The 21078-nt window shown below is 39.2% G+C and overlaps 2 long non-coding RNA genes across 8 annotated transcripts in view; one reads left to right on the plus strand and one right to left on the minus strand.

The window, feature by feature from the left end:
* Positions 1-1683: 1683 nt before the first annotated feature.
* Positions 1684-21078, plus strand: part of LOC146445582 (uncharacterized) — a 58715-nt gene continuing 39320 nt past the window's right edge. For both annotated transcript variants that reach the window (XR_014855473.1, XR_014855475.1), the window contains exons 1-4: positions 1684-1828; positions 10541-10613; positions 12052-12119; positions 12852-13236. This is a non-coding gene — a long non-coding RNA (uncharacterized LOC146445582). The remainder of the gene's footprint in view (positions 1829-10540; positions 10614-12051; positions 12120-12851; positions 13237-21078) is intronic.
* Positions 1826-21078, minus strand: part of LOC146445583 (uncharacterized) — a 138300-nt gene continuing 119047 nt past the window's right edge. For 2 of the 6 annotated variants that reach the window (XR_014855465.1, XR_014855464.1), the window contains 3 exons: positions 20006-20171; positions 15382-15485; positions 10006-10788 (listed from right to left, as the gene is read on the minus strand). This is a non-coding gene — a long non-coding RNA (uncharacterized LOC146445583). Of the gene's footprint in view, positions 6780-7670; positions 10789-15373; positions 15486-20005; positions 20172-21078 lie in introns of those variants that run through there. The other 4 variants (XR_014855468.1, XR_014855470.1, XR_014855466.1 and 1 more) reach the window with 4 other exon arrangements.

Genomic DNA, 21078 nt, shown 5'->3' on the forward strand with positions numbered 1-21078 from the left:
TTTGTTAATGTCATGGCTGTGGAAAGGCACTGCTGAATCCCTGTTTTTCTTTCTTTTTTATTGCAAATTAAACACCACAAAAGCTGCAGGAACTGCATCCAGCACTTTCCAAAGTGGTGTTCCCACAGCTGCGAAGCTGGGAAGGTTCCACTGCTGAAATTCTTGCTTGCCTCAGCAGCCAAAGCACCTCACAGTTCAGCTGCCTTTCCTCCCACTCCTGGTGAGATCTCACCTGGATGGATCAGCAGAGTTCTGTAACACCCTAAGGAGAGGTTAGGATGATTTATAGAGGATTGTTTAGCTATTCTTTAAAGCTCTGGAATTTAAGGAGGATCTAATTTTCAGGACTAGGATTTTGGTTTAAGTTTAACCCCAATTTGCAAAGAGCTGTGATTATAAAGTCTTGCCACAGCCCCCTCCCAACCTTCCCCAAATTTTCCTTTCTTTAGGTCAGCCAACCCCCAAAACGACTTCCATGACAATAAACAGTTCACTTAAAAATACCAACTGTGAAAATAAAACACCCCTTTATTGTTTGAATATGGCACTTCAGTGTAGACATGAAATTAATTTTAAAATTGTATTAAAGAAGAAAACAAGAAAAAAAAAGTGCTTTAATTTGGGTCTTGATCCTACTAGCCTCCAACACAAGTGAGTCTCACATAGAGTGCAAGGTTTAGATTGACCAAGCCTATAAAGGCAGAAATCAATACCAATCCTAGGTCAAACTAGTTATACCATATTTTGGTTATCTTGCCTTACTTATTTTCGGTCTCCAAGTGCTTCATAAATAATTTTGGTGTTATTCCTCACTTTGCACTGCACTCCCTTAATTTTGTAGGGTAACCTTGGTTAAATATGTATGAGCTTCTCTTTGGTAGGGGATCCTTCTTATATTATTGTGGTTATATAATATCTAATAACTAATTTTACCTGAAAATTCCGGCAAATCACGCAGGAAATTCTTGGAAAACAATTGAACATACTTGTTTTTTAAAAATTTCTGGGAATAATGTTAGGTAATTTTCTTCCTCGTTAGAGGAAGTTCAAGATGGAAATCACTAAATATAAAATACATTTTCTGATTCTGTAAATGCGGTTGTCACCTAAAGAGTTCATAATATACTGAACTATAAGAAGATCTGGTCAAATGTCTACCCACCAGAAAAATAAACTTTCTTGGAGATTGCTTAGGTGGCTGATAAGAAAAATATTAAGATTTTAAGAGAAAAGAAAAAAATTTATCCTGTGGAGCACATCCAGTGTTGTCCAAATACTACCTCAAGCAGGGAGCTAGGCTTTGCTGGGGGATGTTCTTTGCTCTGTAAAACTGAGCAAAACTGTAGTTAATCTAATTGTAAATAAACCACACGCACTTTAAAATGTTGAAATGAAGAGATTTATCTCGATTCTTTTTTCTGTTTTTCTTTAGGACTATACTGGCATGGACCTTGCTAAAAACAAAATTCCACATATCCTTTCCCTAATAATTCCTCTTCTAATTTCTAATTAATTTTGCACATTCTCCACGATATACTTCCACCTTCCAGAAGAGCCATTTCCTCCGATTTGTATCAACTGCTAATTCTCTGCTCCTTCTGGAGGCTTCTCGCTCCTGATTCATGAATCCATTAAGAAGTTTTCCTTTGAAAAGTGTCCCCCACTGCTGTGTCAATTATAGGTGCTGGCAAGGAGGGCTCGTGGCTCTGCTGAGCAGTTAACCTGGCAGTTATCAATAGCAAACACTGCGCTGGAACAAAACGCCGCCGAGCTGGGGGTGGGAGGAGATGGATGGATGGATGGATGGCACAACGTGGATAATGGGAGTGTAAGTGGGAAATGGTGGGCCCAGCTCACTTCTCTGAGCCCTGGGCAGGTGAGGTGCTTAAGGAATGGGTTTGGAAAGCTCAGTTCCTGTTCTCCTGTGCTCTGGGTGCTGTGGAAAAGTAGAATTGCCTGTGTGTGTATTTAAACAGGGAAGGGCAGAGAGTCTGTTGATGGAGTTCCTAAAAACTGTGGATCAGGGCGTGCAAATAGGGGTCTTTTCAATCACAGCTGTTTGGCAGAGTTCCTTCCATGGAAAAAGTGGTGTTTGTTCCCAAACCTGCACTGCTTGGAGCCCAATGCTCCTTGTCAGTGATTTTTATGGCAAGTCCTCAGCATGGGGCTCACCTGGGCTTTGCTCTGGGAGCTCTCCTGGAACATGGTGGGCCTGAGCTGCTCCAGACACCAGGCAGGCTACACTGAGGTGACATTTTATATATTCAGGGTCAGGAGCTGCTCCTACAAGGGCTCATCTTGTCTGTGTTGCACATGTGTGCATCTCTTCCTGCATCTTTTTAAACAATCACCTCTGGCTTCCCCCTTCCTCCTCTCTGTGACCCCTCTGGGATCAACAGGTTTACTGTGGCTCCCCAAACTGGGGCTGGGCTTGGCAGAGTCTGTGCTGCACTTCAGGAGGGAGCTGGACCCTAAATCAGGGAATTCTGTAGTAAAGCATGCTGAGGTTTTGCTGCTGTTCATGTGTGTCACATCGCTCTCTACAGTGGACTCTATCGTTACGTATCTTTTAATTAATGGGAAATTTTGGTACCTAAAGAAAAAGTTCCTTTATAATCAAATGCAAATGCTCAGTTCTCTAGGCAATAGTTTTCTACTGCCTATCCCCCTGAAGATTGCCCAATTATCTGATTGAACACCAGTTCCTCTTGATGGCAGCTGACAGGAACACGTAGTGGATATCTGAAACTGGTCCAGGGGTCTGAAATTGTCCAGCACCTCAAAACGTGATCTGACTTGTTTGGTGCTAAAGAACTCCTGAAGGTTATTAGAACTTGTACGAGGTGCAGACCAGCCTGCATTTAGTGCTGTACTGTGGGCTTTGTAAAGTGTAACAGCTCTGAAGTTATACATTAGCACCGGGAAATTGGAGTGGGTTTGCATATTACATTAATTCCAGTTAATAGGGAATTAGTGCCACCTAATGTAAAAATGTAACCCAAGTGTCTCTGACGCTATAAGGGAAGGCTTTCTCATTCTTTCCCTCCCATTTGCAATAAACATTAGTGAAATAAAAATTACCATGGATTATGGAGCTGTTAAATATTATATATTCCCATGCTATTAAATGTCATCTATTACCATTACATAAACTTTACCTTTGATTAGCAACAAATATTCTGCTTTATTCTGAGAAATTGGCCATTTCGTAATGCTCTAAAGGATTAATTGTGGTAATGAAATATTTCCCTGTCAAAGTCTTGTGTAAACTGTAATTATTTTGGCCCCAGTTCTGCAAAGGGGTATGCAAGTCCTTAATTGCACTCAGGTGAGGAGAATTAAGTGCAAGCATAAATATTAATGTGGGTAGAAGCAAGGTCCTGGGTGTAGCTTTTTCTCCTGTTACCAAATGTATAAGCTGGATATCCAGGAATAACCCAGTGTCTCTGGCTATTTTATAGGAGAAAAATACCACTTTAATAAAAATTAGTGAGAGCAAAGATAAAGACAGCGAAGCTCTGATTCCCTAAAAATTACCTATCACTTACCTGTTTCATTCTGTTGGTTTTGAAGTGTATCAGCCCAGGACACCTTGAAAAGAGTCAGGATGGAGTAGAATTAAATGATATTATTGGAGCTTTTGAGAATACTTAGGTGATGATGCTATAACCACTTCCAGGCGGGCAGAAAAGCCAGGACATTGGTTTTGTTGCATGATTGACAGTGTGTCATAAATGAGGTGTGAGGAAAAAAGTGCCCAATCTCAGCTATTCTGCTTTATTCAGGAATTATGGTGAATGTCTGGCTGAACCTGAGGATGCATGTTCAAGATAATGAGGGGAAAAATCCCCCAGCATCTCTATTTCTAATGTGGCTTTTGTGAAATTTGCCTTTGGTTGCATAAAAATTTATAATGGGATACATCATTTTTCTTAAAACAAAACCTGACATTTATAAAAATTATCAAATCAGATAAATCTTAAAAAAAAAACCCCCAGTCTACAATTTGGCCTTTTCCCTTTGAAGAGATACCTGTGTAATGTTCTACAGGATGCTGAATAATCCACATTATTCCTGTTTTGTAATGAAGTTTCTGCATTTCGGGCATTTTCAAAATCCATATTTCTGGACAACCATGAGCACTGCATGTTTAAAAGGGAAGGAGGATTTTCACATTTATGCATCCTATGATTTTTAAGCATGTTGCCTTTGCAGGAGAAAAAACCCCAAAACACCTCTTGCTCTATACTGGGCAGTGAGAAAAAAGCCTGTTCAAGGTGTCCTGAACAACATTTTTGGATGTATTTAATTGTTGGATTTATATAGTTGTATAATGCAGCAGCAGCCGATAGGATCTACATATTCAAACAATTTTCTTAATGTAAAAATCATGTTTTTCTATACTTAAATGGACACACCAAAACAATGGAAAGAAACAAAAAAAATATCTGAATCAGGACTGCCATTGATTTCAACTTCCTGTCTGATAAACAACTTTTGCCAGTACCTTTCTAGTCATTCAGAACTTACTAAAAAGCACGCATATAGGGCATGAGCTACCAAAAATTTGCATTTCTCAATTCCCGTGAAGAAACACACACTGTTTCTTCATGCCACTGAAAATATAGTAAACTTCTTTCTGCTGTTGATTTTTGCTTCAGAAGAGTCTGCAGCAAGGTGTATTATGTTTTTTGACAGCAGTAAAATTGAGTCAAATATTCCATTCCAGTATGGAATTCCTACTGTCTATTAAGAATTAAGTAGAGAGCTGATTGTAGCACATTTTATTTGTTAGAGCAAGATCTTAAAAGACATACCTCCCAGTGTGATTCATTTATCCTAAATTAGTTATTTGTCCTCCACAGTATAATCTTTTCAGGGGGATATCTAACATAGTTTGAATACAAATTCAGCTGTAGGGAGATAAAACATATAGGAGAACCAATGTAGTCATATTCCATTTCCATCCGTTCTTTCACCTGTTAACCACAAATTTGTTTCAGTCCATATTTGCTACAAATGCTGCCACTCTGACACTTTATTTTTCTTTCCTGGGACTGTGTTTTGGCTGTGGAAGGCAGAATAAATTCAGAGAAGGTTTGGAAAAAAATTCTTTAGTAATAACTACCTGAATTTAAATTTTGTGACCATGTCACACCAGAGCCAGCCAATGTTCCTGTGCTCTTGAGAACACAACAGGGCTTCAGAACTTCATCAGTGATTTTCAGGTTAAGCTGAAATTCTTTCCAGGTGATGTCCTAAATGTGTGAGAACTGCTGTTCATGCTGCATGATGAAACAAAGGCGGGGTTTGGAAGGAGCTTGAAGAAAAGTTCTGCTGTATCTTTCTATAAAGTAATTCTTGGGCACCCTGGGGATCCACATTGGAATTTGTGATCCTGGGACCACATAGCCCAGGAAGAGAATTACCAGAGGAGCTTTGCTCTTTGAGGAAATTTCTTCTTTTATTGCTGTAGGTGTTGAATCCTAAACTATCTGCACCAAACAACAGCAAGAGTGCTGAAAAAGGATATAAACAAGAATGTTGCACTGGCATTTTCTGGAAAATATGGCTTTGAACCCACAGAATGCCATGAGGGTCTAGGACAGGTGAATTAAAGTCTAATCCTACCCCTATTACAAGCAAAGGGTTTCTACCTCATAGCTTAATAGTGTTTTGGAGACTTCACGGGATTAAAACCTGGGGCTTTCCAGTTCATATTGACCTTGGCATCTTGATAACTGTAAATCAGATATTCTTTGACTTTTTTTTTTTAAACAGCTGTAGCTTAAGTGGCCACAAAATATCCTTTTAAGAGCAGTTTTGGCCTTTGCAGAGCTTGCATCCACATGCTTCAGGAAAAGGGAAAAATAAGTGTATAAAATGTGGTCTGCCTGTTGGAGCCCTGCTTAACAGACCCTCCAAATCACCTGAAAAATTTCTATCCAACAGAGAGATGAACAAATGGAAAACTGAAGCAGCAAAACCCCTTAAGTGACAGCAATTACACCCTCTTTGCTTTCTGCAAAGCACTTGCAGGCACCACATTGCAAAAGCAGGCAAAGGGGAGGAAAAGAGGGGAAAACTGTAAATTATGGAATTTTTTTCCTGGAAACCTCTGACCAGCCTGGTGCTGCTGCAGGATAATTCTGGACCATGAAGGAGCCACAGCTGAGCACCACACCACTGTGACCTACAGCCATTAGCACGAGGCAGAGCTGGGAGAATAACTCTCATGTTACTGGTAAATTGTTCTCAGATTACTCCCCTGGAGGCCCAGCTGTGGTTTCACAATGTGAATTACTGTGTGTTAAGTGAGTTTGGTGCTTCCAGGAAACAGCAGCAGTGATGGAGTGTCTGTGCTCTGGGAGCAGCAGAATTTTATCCATCAGTTGAGCCATGGAAGTGTCTGTTTTATCTTGAATCCATCAAGCTGGGGTGGCATGAAGCTGAGGAGCTTCACCAGCATTCTGTCAGAGTCCTTATCGTCATTACAGACTTACACTTTGGCCCCATCAGCAGAGCAGTTTGCAGAGAGGAACTTTTTTGTCAGGTCAGAACTGTAGGCTGAACCATCTTTTTGGCAGGTTTGGCAGGTTTTTGGTGCTGATCATTTTCCATGTGACTTCTGTCCTTCCTGCTGTGAACTCATGCTTGATGGAGAAGTTTTCTTGGCAGATTTGGTGTGATCAATAATCTTTCATGCAGGTAAAGTTCAGCCCATATATTTAGAGTTAATTCAGTGTTTTCTGTATCCTTTAAACACATTAATCTACTTTCTGCAGAGAACACAAACCACCATCAGTTCAGCATAACAAACCATTAGAAGCACTAAGAAAAGATGTATTACTTGACTTAGACTGCTATTAATTTCATCTTTTTTTGGGCACTTACCTGCTAATAAATGATAGCCAATTCTGATATATTTCATTGTATCACCCTATTCTGTCCAATGGAAAAGAGGCAGATGAAGGAAACCCTGTTGGCCCATATTACACAGATTCTTCTTATGTCAAAATCTTCTTTTTCTTGACCACTGTTTAATGTTGCACTCTAATAGAATTAACTACTTGCTCCAGCAGTTTTCCATGAGTTTTTACAAAGTCATTGATGTGAAATTTGACTGGTGTTAAACTGCTTTTATCCCACATGTAATTGCTGCAGGCAGGCACTCTTCCCTTCTGCCTCCTAAATTTTAATCTGTGTTACTCCAGGTGTAATTAAATACATGCAGAAAGCATGCATTTTAGAGTGTTGAGCCTTGATTACTTAATTTTAGAATGTTTTATGGTGGAATAAAAAATTTACAATACTCCAGCCTACAACAATGCGATCTTGTTGTAAAATATTGCTCTAATTGAATTTGCAGCTCCCAATAACTCCAAGGTGCTCTGAGGATGGCACTGGTGACAAGATCCAACAAAGGTGAAAGTGGCAGAGATATTAACCCTCCTGGCACTTCCTGCAGTGGCCACTCCTCTAACATATATTTGTGACATGTTTTACTACTGGCATATCCCCCTTAACTATGTTTGTCCTGGATATTGCCAGTAAAACACTGTAGATATTTTGTTTTCTTCCTCTAACTCCTCCTGAGACACCCTTGGGAGTATGAATTTGCTTCCAAGCCTGACATGAGGCAAAAATAACATAAAAATAAAACCTCTCACCTACTCATCATGTTGCTCATCTTTGATTTAAAGAGTGCTCAAAGCAAGTGGGAGCTTGCTGGATGCTTGGCAGACGTGTGAGCACTCAGAGAATACAAAAGGGAGATAAAACTTCATTAAAATGATCATTTGCCTCAAAGTTTTGGGACAAACAGACCCATGAGGATTTGTGGCCATGTTGAAAGGGAAGAGGCTGTGAGGCAGCAGTCATTGTGGGAGTTTTACTGCTTGCTGATTGCTTTTCCATTGACATGAAGTGAATGGATTCCATTCCTGATCTTTGCTGTTCAGTGTTAAGTAAAGAAGGATAAGAAACAGGGGGTTTGGTTTTGCATTTTAAATTCATAAAATTCATTGTGAGTAATTTTGAAGCACAGCTTTAAACTGCTTTGCTGCACTGGCTGCTGGACACAGCCAAGATGATGCTTTAGACTGATCCTTGCACAGACCCACAGCCATTCTCAGGTTTTTCACATTCCCAGCAAAGCTTTGGCAACTTTCTTCTCCCTTAATTCAGTTTCTTAGGGAATGAGAACTCTATGGGGATTTTTAAAAGTATCTCGGTAGGGTTTCTGTGTTTCAGGGTGCTTTTAGGGACTCAGTGAGTTGAACAGGTACTAAAGGATGCTTTGAAACTTTCAGGGGTTTTGTTAGCAGGTTTATGCCACTGCAGAGGAGTGGCTTAGATGAACTCTTTTAATTGCTAAAGTCTGAAGCTCTAATTAGGCCATCCAATAAAGTGGCTTGAGGTAGACAGCAGAAGCCCTTTGAGATTCCCCTGACTCCAAGGAGAAGCGTGGATGTTTGGGACTTGTTGCACTTCTGAGAAACCAGCCCATTCATTTTCATTTTCTGCTGCTAAAAGGTGCTATTAGAGAGGAGACAAAAGAGCCTCTCTGAAACCGTGGGAGGCAGAACAAAAGTAAATGGTGACAAGGGAGATTCAGGAATTCAGGAGAAAGAACAAAACGCTTGCCAGTGGTAAAAATAGTGACAAACCAGAATATGTTGCCTAGGGAGAATGTGGAGTCTCCACCCTTTGAGATATTTAAGAGCAAAACAGCATCAGGTGTCTCAAGGGTAACCTAAATTTTGTTGGTCTTGCCACACAAAAGGGAAGCTCTGGGGAAAATTCCACAACCCTTTGGAACATTATGCATTTGAGTTCTGTGTGAAACATAGCTCTGTGCTTATGGATACTTAAACAAAATATAAGCTGCACATTTTTACACATGTTACCAAATTTTGTGAACTTATCTCAATGTTGGTGGGACCAGCTCAGACTATTGAGTTTGCAGCAGTAGTAAGATGCTGTTTTTCTTCAGAAAGGATCCATTTTTTTTTTTTTTGGTTGGTTTGTTTATTATTTTAGGGGGAAGCAGGGAAAAAATCTTTAAACCTCCTCCAAAGCAGAACCCTGGAATGTCATTTCTCTTTCAATATAAAGCACCTACAATGTGCAGCATCAAGTCCTGCAATGAAACCATCTCAGATACAAGAAGTACAATAAAACTCTCCATTTAAAACATAACTTTCTGCACCACTTGATTGTTTGGGATAAATAGGAAAAAAATTAGGTTTTTTTCCTATGAGATTCTGTAATGAAGGAATTTATTTTTTCACGTGCTAAATGGCAAATTTCTGGGTCAAACACCTGCCAATTTAATAGGAATTAAACCAGTGGCGTGATAGCTCTGTACATTATTTGCAATTCAGGGAAGCATGAAATTTAGTCCTACCCTGTGCTGGGTCACCAACATATTGCTGTGCTGACATTTGAACATGACTGCATCTCTTTCCTCTCTCCCTTGCAAATGAGTAGTTTGGAAATAAAAACAGAATTACACTGAGGCAGGTCTGGCAACAGAGCAGTTTCACCACTCATCCTGATGCTTTGTTTCAGGGCAAAATATTGTAAATACTTGTATAATATTATATTATTATAATATTATTTGTTTTAAAGAGAGATACAATTCAGTAATTAACATTTTAATTTAAATTACTTTAATTAATTTAATTGAAATGAAAATGGCTTCTTTTGCTTCTTTTAGTGAAACCATGGAAATGCACAGTGAGTGATATCTCTTGTTGCTGGTGCTGTGCAATTCTGCCATTACTATAATCTTTAATAATCTACAGCCTGTGACAAAAGTATTGGCAAGATAAAAAATCAGCCGTTTTCTTCTGGCTCCTGGCCTAATGTAAGGCAGATTTTTAGATTAAAATGAAATGGCAGTGTTGAAACCTAAAGTAAAAGTTTCTACTTATAGAGTCATCTTTCTGTGAGCACATTTTCATCTTTGATATACTGGGAAATAAGTGATCCTCTTTATTAAAAAAAAAATCCCAAGCCAATATAGAAAATAAAATGCTTTCTCCTGTGTCTCTTTCTCCCATATCAACTTTTCATGGCTCATAGGATACAATCATCTTGTTTGAGATGGATTCTGGTGAACTTATATAGAGAGCTATTATTGGCAATACAACAAAAAAAAAAAGAAAGAAAAAAAGAAAAGCTGAATTATTTGTCAGAGTGAGTGGAAATCATCAGCTTTAAAAACTGATCATAGAATTACCCATATCCTTGGGGAACATCCTGAAGTGCCACAGTGTGAATTTTAGAAATAAAATTTTTATAAATCACGTTCCTAATGCATGAACAAGTTTTCTTCTAATAGGACTTGTTGAAGTACCTTTATGTCTTCCTAAGCCTTCACCACTTACTTTACTTGAAACACATTCTTACTGTTGATTTTTTTGGGTAAGATTTATTTGTATTTCCTGCTAAATGGAATGCTTTTAGTGATAAGTAGTCTAATTTGCTCTGTAAAGTGCCAGAAGAGTTTCTTTCAAGAGACTTTCTGTTGCAGATAAAATATTCTGAGATGGCATTGGATGCTGCAGTCAACTCAGTGCTTCATCACAGCCTTCAGTGATAACCAGGTGAGTGAATTTGGGAGTAAAGTAAAGAAAATGTATATTCCTTGAAGTTCAGTTATGACTGCATGTGTAGGATCAGGTTACAATGAGAATGATTTTCTTACAAAAGGTTCTGAGCAGGACTGGAAGTGATATTTCATATTTGATGTTGGCCCTTCCCCTGGGGGCAAGTGTCACTCTGAAAGAACAGAAATCCAAATCACAGCTCAAATGTCTTTTGAAATGTGGTTTAAAACCTGCCACAGTTTGCCTGCAATTATGAGGTGCAAATTTTGCTAATACTGGAAATACAAATATTTAAGGTGGTTTTCAGTTGATAAATAAGGTATTACTGAAAAGGGCATTTGAGAACCAGCTGTGGCAACAACTTGATTTTAAAAAAAAAAAAGTTATTTTCCTATCAGCACTGTTTCACTTCCATCTCCCCAGCCATCATAACCCTGAATACCCTTCAATTATTTTTACGTTTTTCTCCCATAAGGGGTTTTTGTTGGCAAAAAATACTTGGAATAAAAATTCACAGAATAAAATTTGGCCCAATTAAATCAGCCTTCTGTAGGTAAGGAACATTTAGAGCATACATATATTAATTATTGAAGACTGTCTTTAACATTAATATAATTATTATTTAAATTATTAATCATGAAAATTAATGTGTATTTTCATGTGATTCATATGTTATGTTTGCATGTATTTGCATACATTTACATCTGCACAGATACATAATATTTACATTGAGTTTGCAAATGCTTTCAGTGCTAATCCAGCGCTGAATTTTAAATACTTTAAACACACAATTGAATGTGCATCTAAGCAAATGTTGAGCTCATGGATGCATCATTAAGCACATCTAAGGGCCTAACCTTATCAAACAAACCTTTTGGGGCTAAAATATTTACCATGAGCTAATAGGAACTCGATGTGCTGACCATGACACTGGAAGTTATTTGTGCTTACAAAAGTATTAATGGAATTGTTCAAGGACCTTGTAAAGGGAACTCAATAAATTGGATGCTGTCATCTTTGCAACCTTGCCCGTAATTTTCCACTAAGGAGAAAAATGTGATGGTCCAAATCCCGTTTATTACCAAAGCAGGGTAAAAGTGTTGAAGTGACTTTAGTGTGAATGAGCACTGGATCTTTGAAGCATTACATGTGACACTTTCTGAAGGGAAGAAAACATTAGTTGGTGGGAGGGCACACAAATAAAATCCCAAACAGAAGAGGAAAAAGAAAAACTTTAATCCAGAGACAGCATGTAGCATTAGGTTGTACAAAGTACTCTTTTTTGGGGGTGGTAATGAAATACATCATTATGGGAGAACAGTAATGCTCAGTCATCCTGGCAGTGTCAGATTGGATTCCCTATTCATTTCCCCATTAAAATGAAAACAAAACAAAACAAAGAGTCCAAAATAACTCTATGCCACTCTATTTTCAGTGCTGCAGCTATGGATTCCCACATATTGCAATATCTCCCTTTTGCTCTTGTGTGTCCTATATTTATAGGTGAGTCTACTAAAAATCAGTGAGGCAGAGAAATTCTTTTTGTTCCCCTGCTGTGAAACTGTCCCAAGATATCAGCACACCTTTTGTCCCTAATGGCCCACAAGGAAAACCAGAGCCTTTTCAGTGGTTTATTTCATTTTGAATAAGGCAAAATACAAAGTAAAGAGCAATAGAGGAACAGCTGCCTGTGCTCCATGCTGGCCAGAAACCTGTGCTCACAGCACTTCAAATTGTCAGCTGCCTGAAATATTTTAGTACCAATCAGGCAGCCTCTCTGTAGGATAGCTTTAAAAAAAAAAAAAAAAAAAAAAAAAAAGTGAAAGATTCCAAGAGGCAGCAGGAGGACTTGTGCCTATGCAACAAGTCACAAAACAAAAAATTGGCAAATTCACTGTGTGCAGCGCGATGGAAAATAAAACCCAGCAGCATCTCCAGCTCTGCTTTTATGTGATGTAGGAGGGGAGAATTATGAAGCATTTTTTTGCTGGGTTTATAGAGAGGAAAGGTTTTGCAAACTTGCCACCCAAGGGAGTTTCCCAATTAAGAATGAAAAACAGAGCCAGCCAGCCTGTGCTGGCAGCAGCACCACGCAGCAGTGGTTCAGGCCAGAATTTTTTAAAGCTTTCCTAGTGAGTTCCAGGAACAGTGACATTTCCACACAAATATTCGTGGAGGTGCTGCAGGTCTTGCCCCAGCAGGGTGTCAGAGCTTTGCTTGGTCTCTCTCATGCAGGTCTGCAGCCCAAATCCCACCTGGCATTGGCTCCACCCAGCTATGCCCAGGTCAGAATTTCACCCTGCTCTCCTCTCACCCAGTGTTTGGCTTGCTGGTTTTTAATTTTTAATTTCTATGGTTTTATTTGGTTGCTTTTCCCTCAGTGTGGAGTCTCTGCTGACTCTGTGAGGTGGCTGCTGCAAACCTGGAGTGCAGCTGGGAGGAGGACTGATCATGTAATCTCCTGATTTTTTTTTTTCTTCCTTACTCTTCCCCACAGTAAAACATCTCAAACGGAACAGTAAAGAAACTGGAAACTGTGAGTGGCACGATGTGGTGCAGATTATGTTTTCTGTTCAGTGTGAAAATCCTGCTTCTGCAAGGGGTCATGATCAGGCAGGAGGTAATGATCACACATGTTTTATTAATACCACCATGGCTTTAAGTGTTATGGTCAGTGTGGGTCCACAGAAATAAGGGTGAATTTCACCTTTATTTTCATGTGAAAAGCACAGCTTTTTAGATCCATGAACAAATCTGAAAACACCACTGCACACCTTTCATAGTTATAAAGATCAGTATTGCTCTCTGTCATTATGCAACAGACTTCTGGCAGTAGATTCAATGGAATTATTGATGGGTGGAACTAAAGCCCATTGTGCACCAAATGCAGCTATCCTGGACTAGACTTCTACTCACAGAGCTTTGGAAGCAGCTGTCTGGAATGAAAGCTCTTGAAAAAAACCTGAAATCAATGCTTTTCAACTCACTGGGAGATCCTCAAAATGCTTGTTTTAGTTCTGGTCTGAAAGACTTAGGGAGCTCCTTCAGAGGGTGATAAGTAGCCTTCAGAGAAAATTAAATGCTTTAATAGTTCAATTTAGACAATTGTCAAGGTTCAGGCTGAAGAATCTGTTTTTTCATTTTGATCTCCAGTTAGGACAGAAATGCCATTCAGCTTGCTTATGAATTGTTAAATTTTGGTTTGGCTTCCAAGTCATCCCTAAATTCAGTCCAAATTAGCTGTTCAAGACATCTGACTCAAACATGTCCCAACATGGGAACGTCACAGGACCTGACCTTGACATTTTCCAAAATTCTTCTTGCATTTCTCTCGTGCAGATTCCTCTCTGCCCATCTGCCCAACCTCTCCAGCTCCTTCTGAAGAGCTCTCTGGGCTACCAACCACTCCTCCCAGCTCTGTGTCCTCAGAGAACTTGCTGAGGAGCAACTCTAACTCTTCATTACACTTTGCTTTCCTTCCATCCCATCAGCTTATCACTTGATGTGGATTCTGAAGAGCATCGTGATTTTTAGAAAGAGCTTAATGATGGACAAACTGTGTCAAGCAGATGGCTTCAAATTGCAGTTATTACAAATCCAGCCTAACAATCTGCACTGTAATAATTAATCACTGAAGAGCCCTTGCTTTAAGATTCTCTTACAAATGCCATTTCCCTCGTGTAACCTGGTAGATGACTGACAAATTCAGAGATTTTGAGACCATGAATTTCCCTCTTGCTGAGGCACAGGGTTATCTGTCTATCCAATGTCATGGAACTGCAGAAATCTTTTTTCATGCAGCATTAACAAGTTGCCTGAAATAGCAGAATTAGAGTAATTCAGGCAGTTCCCTAAGAACTGCAGATATTACCACAATATACACGCACACAAAGCTTTTCTATATTTCTTTAAAATGAAATACTAAATTTGTATGGCAAAGAAACATAAGGTTTTTCCTCAACACGTGTAAAATTCGCTGAGAATGAGCCTCGAGTTTGTTGGGATGTCCAAATTTCATAGTAAATCAGTCTTTATTTGAATTCTGATCATGTTTAAGTCATTCTGTATCCACACTTTGAAATAGAACCTAAAGAAGCCTACACAGTTTCAGCAGCACATATTTCAGTATAAAAAATATACATTTAGTGTAAAAAAAATGTACATTTCTCTCCTCCTTTTTCTGCCCCACATCCACCACCTTGGATGTGCACTTTCCATGAGCATTCTCCTTTCCAAAAGAGCAGATGCCATCCACCTTTGGGAAATGATCACGATACCAAGAAAGCTGAAAATTACCAGTGATGCCTGGGAGATTCAGCTTGGCTCTGGCTCCTCTGCACTTCTCAATACCAGGACAGAGGAGGAATTAGCACAGGAACTCTCTCCTGACCACAGAAAATTGAAACAAGGAGTTTTGTGCCATGCTTTGGAAGTTAGGAGCCTCCAAAGGGACCCAGAATCTAACACAGGAAGGCAGAGAAGCAAAAGGGTTTAGTCACCCTTTATTTCTCAGAGATGTTGCTGATCTGCAAGCCAAACAGCATTCTTGGGTACAAACCATCTTTTCTCTTATACAGGTTTACTTTTAAGACACGTTTTCCTAGTTTTTCAAAATGCATACTTAGTTTCTGAAAAAGGAAAGACACCACCATTTGTTTATGGAAGAGGCTGGAGGAAGCACCCAGAGTCATTCTTGAATAAATAAATAAATACAGGAGCTAACTGCAATTAAGAAGGGAAAATTACTGAATATTTACCTTCTTACCTGAGAGACTGATGATTGTCAAAATTTCATGCTTCCTTGCCCTGCTCTGCAGACATGCATTTGTACAGAAAACAGTAGTACAGCTCCTTTACAGCTACTTTAATCTGCAATACCAACAATATATGTCATGATGTTCCCATGCCTTGCTAAGGTTACTACAGACCAAGTGCTTTTCCCCTAAAATAGTTGTGTTGAGGTCAAAAGCAAGCAAAAGTCTGCAATATCAAACATTGGATTTGCTGACAAAAAGCAATTTTGTTTTTTCTAGTGCAGTGGCTTCTAGTGGCTTCCTTTTCCCTGAATTCCTACCCATAGTCCACAAAAAAATTTAGTTTGAAAGACTTTCTAACCCTGCATTGATTTATTTGAGGAATGGACTGTGTGGTCAGTCAAGTAACCCTGCAGTGATTCATTAGAATATTTTTAATTCGTTGACTTGTTATTATATTATATACCAACTTTGGAGCTAATGAAGGAAACTGGCCCAGTAACTCTTCTTGTCAGGAAAAAAAAATAATGGAAAGGAGATTTTGGCTTCAAAGGAGTTGCTTTCTAATCAAGATGTGCAGAAAAATTCCACTTTTTCTTGCAGTACTGCCAAATATAAGCATTTTTACATAATTTAAAAACATATTGACATTTGAAAATAGTAATTGTATTGAGTTAATTTTTAATGCCCAAGCCCTTAGAACACCATTGGTTTTGAATTATTTAAATTTTGACACTGAAGATTAAAAGAAAAGTCAGTTTTCAAGCTAAAGCCAAGGTTGATATATTAGCCTGTCATGCTGGGTATTGGGATGATTCTTACATGACTGGGGAAGATGTCTTTCTGTGGGAAGAGGAATAGGATTTTGGGGGAACCTAGGCCTGTTTGGTATCATGGTTTGACAATAAGGCTCAAACCTGTAATTCAGCTGCCACGAAATGACACTGGGACACAAATGGCTGATAAATAAGATAAATAAGACAAATAAATAAGATAAATCATCCAGTGGGAGAAGTTGAGTCTTCACAGAGACAGAAGCTGGAGAGGTAACACAAAGCTGTAGAATCCTAAGGATGCTGAAACAAAGCCTGGTGCCTCCTGAAAAAACAGAAACAGTTGTGTCCTGCAGAGCACCCAACTTGCATAGGCATAGGATTCTGCCTGAGAGGAAAAAAAACCCCAAAAAACCTAAAAAACCCCGAAAAAACCCAACAGAAGACCAAACCAAAACCAAAACCAAAACAAATAAGTGCTTTTTGTCTGGACTTCAGATTTTAAGTCCACTAAATGCGCTCTCAGTATTGAAGACATTTTATGTATTACAAAGCAACATAATCAGACAAATAGCTGCTCCTGAATCACTTTCCTGTGCTATGAAAAGCTCTAAATGAAACAGGGAGAAAGATCTCTTTGCTGGGACAGGGAGCAGAGCAGAGGCAGCCACCCAGGTGGGAATGCAGCTCACACGGAAATTCAGGCTGGCATCCTGTCAATCCACTGCCCCTGTGCTTGCCCAACCAGAGCAGGAGAGAAACAGAACTCACAGGATCTGCTGTCCCACATCAGCCTCCCTGGGTTGGTCAGCAGTGTCAGACATGCCAGGGGAAAGCACAGAGATTTTGGCTGCAAGCAATTTAAGGGATAGCAAAACAGGAAATCTAGCCTGAATAGGAGTAGGAATGGGTTTGCATCATAAACATTTGCCTTGGCATATTCTTTTCACAATGTCAGTGTAAAATCTGGTGCCTTTTAGCTCTATAAATGCCTATTACTTTTGTAATTTCAAAAATGTCTGCAGTGGTTATGGTAGCTAGAATTGGGGAAGGCATTTCAGTGCTGACTTTTAAAATGCTTCTGTCAGTTGTCCTGGTGCTTTTTGAACAAGGCTGGTTGGTTTCCAGTCTTTTGAAATGCACCTGTGCTCTCCTGCTCTAAAAGGTATTTACAACAAGATAAGGAAAGCTGCCTAAAATGCTCTGATTAGTTATTATATTCTGTTATTTATCTTTAAGTACAAACATAAGAAAAAAAAGACCAACTTTATGCAATATCTACAGTCATAGTCCTATAGCTTTTTTTTACCTGTCACTGCAGGGGTCTTGTGTGCCCAAAAACTTGTTTATTGCCCTAATTCTATCCCTGGCATTAAGTGAAGATATAACTGTTTCCCCAAACTGCAAATTTTAGATGCAAAGTCATAAAGTCAGGCCATACCCTGAGCTATCTGACATCTCTCCAACAAAACAATCCTCAATATGACAGCTCTGCTTTGACAGAGGGAATTAAGGCAGTTTTGACAAAACATCACTGAAGTGATTGTGATCCTTGAATATTTCCAGCAATCTTTTCTGACCTTACTGAGAACTAATGTTTTTCCCTGCTTTTCTCATCACTGTTTCTTGTCACCAGATGTGTTGTGCTGCCCACAGGTCTTTTTCCAGAGTGGCAGCAGGGAGAATATTGAAACTCAGGATAAGAGACAGAATAAACTGCTGTTGTAAACTGATAGAATCAACAGAAAGGAATGAGAAATTTGAGGATTTTTCAAAATAATTTCCATTTCCATGCAAAGAAAACAACAAATTTATAATCCAGTGCCTCAAAGTATGCAACACAGCATGGGTAGTTTTAATTTGTAGTTACTGTTAATTATTCCCGTTCCATTAATAACCATGGGAATTTTTTTGGTAGGAAATTAGAAATCAATTTGAAAAGTAATTACTTCATTAAATTTAGTAATTATGTGCTCTAACCATCTCCATCTTCGTTAAAATGAATGACAAGAGTCTTTTCTCATTCATTATTCTATATGAATTTAAAAAGTGCCACTCTCCTTTTTAAGCTTGAGACTATGAAGAAGAGCTATAGAAGACATTCCTGAGCCATACGAATTTGGAAACTGGAAATTTATGTCACTATTGCAGCCAGAGAAAGCAAAATTGAGATATTTATTTGCTGACTTCAATGAAACTTGGGCTGGAGAACCTTTACCTTACAGGCATTCTCTGGGTAAGAAGACACAGCACCTTCCTAGGGCTTCCACTTTCCAAATGTACATGTGAGAACAGGAAAAATGAAAATTACTTGCAAGTGTTCTTCTTATTTGAATCTTAGAGAGGCAAATTTTTTTATAAGCCAGTGTGTGGCTTGTTAAGCTGTCTGCAAGGAAATTTTTAGTCAAAAAGAATGGGAAAGAATCAAGGAAAGAACTTATGTCTGCTGAAACTCATTTCAAAACTTTAGAAGTGTTCAAACTACAAACAATTATATGCCCAGAATGCAGGACTGAAAATAGGCCTGAAAAACATGCAGGAGTTTTCACAAAATAAAGCTAACTAGCTAAAGGCCTCACTAAATGCTTCCCTTTCAGTTAATCAGCCACAATCCTCACATATATTCTCTCATCCAGTTTAGGGAGCTTCTGGCTTGGCTTGTATGTTAGCAGCAAGGAGTCAAACTCACTGATTTGCATGTTTTTCCACCTTTTTCTCTCTGCACTTCTGTGGGTTCATAACCCATGCTGACTGAGTTTTCCCCCCACACTTCCTCCTGTGTGTCTCACACCTTCAGCGATGAAAGGGTGAGAGATAAAGGAAAGTTGTCAGGGCATCAGTAAATTGGGATCTGTAAGAGTAGGGTGGTTAAATGTTCAACAGCAGCAGTTGCTGTGGCGCCAGAAAAGCCTGGGAAACAGCAGAGGAAGTGAGTTGTTCCATCATTCCTTGAGATTGCTGTGAGGAATGTGCAAAACCTCCCAAATCTCTGATTTGGTTAGAACGCAGAGCACTTCTGGTCCCCTGTGAACACATGGGGACATATGTACTTCTGTTTCCCTGGCGAGGCAGAGCCTCTGCTGGGCTCTCACAGAGTCCTGAGAATGGTTTCTGTTCGGATTTGGGGGCAAAATTCGTGTTGCTGCAGCAGAACGGGAAGTGTTTCAGCACCATGGAGAGAGCACAGGGTGAGAGGGGACTGGGAGAGGTGGGAGAGCAGGATCAGGATGGGCACACTTAGCTACTCCCCTCCTCTGCCAGCAGGTATTGAAATAATCAGATTTCACACAGCTGAGCTCCCTGCTTTCAGCACCAAGAAGCCCTGGGGAAGACTGAGCTTCTGGAGCTGCTTCTTATTGCTGCACTGTGGGCAAAGCAATGGTCAAGATTTCACCTTTCTTCATTCTCCCTAGCAGCTAGGAAAATCCATGTGTCCTGTTGTATCCACAGCCTCTTTAAAAACTTGTCATACACCTGAGAAGTATTAATTGCTATTTTCTCCTACTTCCCTTTCCCTGGCCCTTTAAAATTTAACCTATATTTAGCCTTCATTAGCTCTTCTGTGTAGTTCTTGGCTTTCAAGAACTTTAATATTTCTCACTCACCTGAAGAATTTTTTAATCAGTCTACACCTTCCCTGAAGCGTAACGTCAAAAAACTTGATGAAGTCTTCTAATTGGTGTCAAGCCAGTGAACAGCAAAGGAGTTTTTTGACATTATTTATTTATATTCCAAATATCCCTGGCTGAAATAATGTCTTTATGCTGTAGCTGTCGACACCTGACCAGGAGAGTCTTTAAATCCCTTTAAAGTGAACGTCCTGACTTTGGGGTGTGAAACACTCAAGGGTTTTACCTCTAACCTTTGGATCAGTGAGTGGAACTGCAGCTCTTCTTGTCGGTTGGCTGGCTGAAATTAAGGCTTTTGTCCAGATAAATACCATTCTTCATCTGCCAGCTGTTTTGTACTTCTGGATGCTGGAGGATATAGGAGTGGAAACTATTCCTTGGATCATTGAGTCCTGTGTCCTGCACATATTGCCAACAAGGTGATATATATATATATATATATATATATATGTATATAAAATTATCAGTCAGGAGCATCTGCACACACAATAGCTTCCAAAATCAAGAAAGGGACTTAAAGGCCTGAAAAATGCAGATTATTTGGCACAGTTCCAGTAGTTCAGTCAATAAGGAGGTTTCAGTCCTGTGTTTCTTTAGATACAGTCACAGGATTTAATTTTGTGCACATATTAAAGAGTGTAGTATGCCTTTTTTGAATAAAGCAAATAAACACTTTTTCCCCCCTTGCCTGCAATAAATTGAAGTTAATACTACATACAAAATGCTAGAGGAGTAGCAAAGTATTAGCATTTTTGAATGAAAATATGACATTTTACATACCCATAAGGAAAACTATTGTTTGCTCCCTGGAGCTACCCTGACCAATTTAATTTACCACATCAGTACACATCTTGAAGTCAAAACTTCCCACTGCCTTTCCATCTACACATAAAATTCAGAGTATCTGATTTTTTGGTCTTCTGGTGTGTGTTTTCTTTATATTTCCTTAGCCCTCCCATTAATGGATATTCACATGGCTGTGATTAATGGTCTCTTTTAATTTGATTTCTGCATTTCACATGAACAGAATTATGCATCCAATTCTTTAGTGGCAGAAGAAGGTGAAAGCCAAAAGGCTGCCCAAAAGCATTGAGGTAAAACAGCTACAGGAAAATCAAATGGATTCCTATCCTTTATGACCCCAGAGCCAACAAAGCCCTATAGCAGATAAACTCTGAGTTAAAAATTAAAAATTTCAAATCATCCCTAACCACAGGATATCTAAGCCAAACCTAAAGGTGTGAAAACCAAACACTGACTACAGAAACCCTTTTTCCCACCTCCAGGTGCAGATCAGGTCACTTAG

Source organism: Lichenostomus cassidix, chromosome 1, assembly GCF_008360975.1.
Source record: "Lichenostomus cassidix isolate B80296 chromosome 1, HeHo_3.0, whole genome shotgun sequence".
Classification (NCBI taxonomy): Eukaryota; Metazoa; Chordata; class Aves; order Passeriformes; family Meliphagidae; genus Lichenostomus; species Lichenostomus cassidix.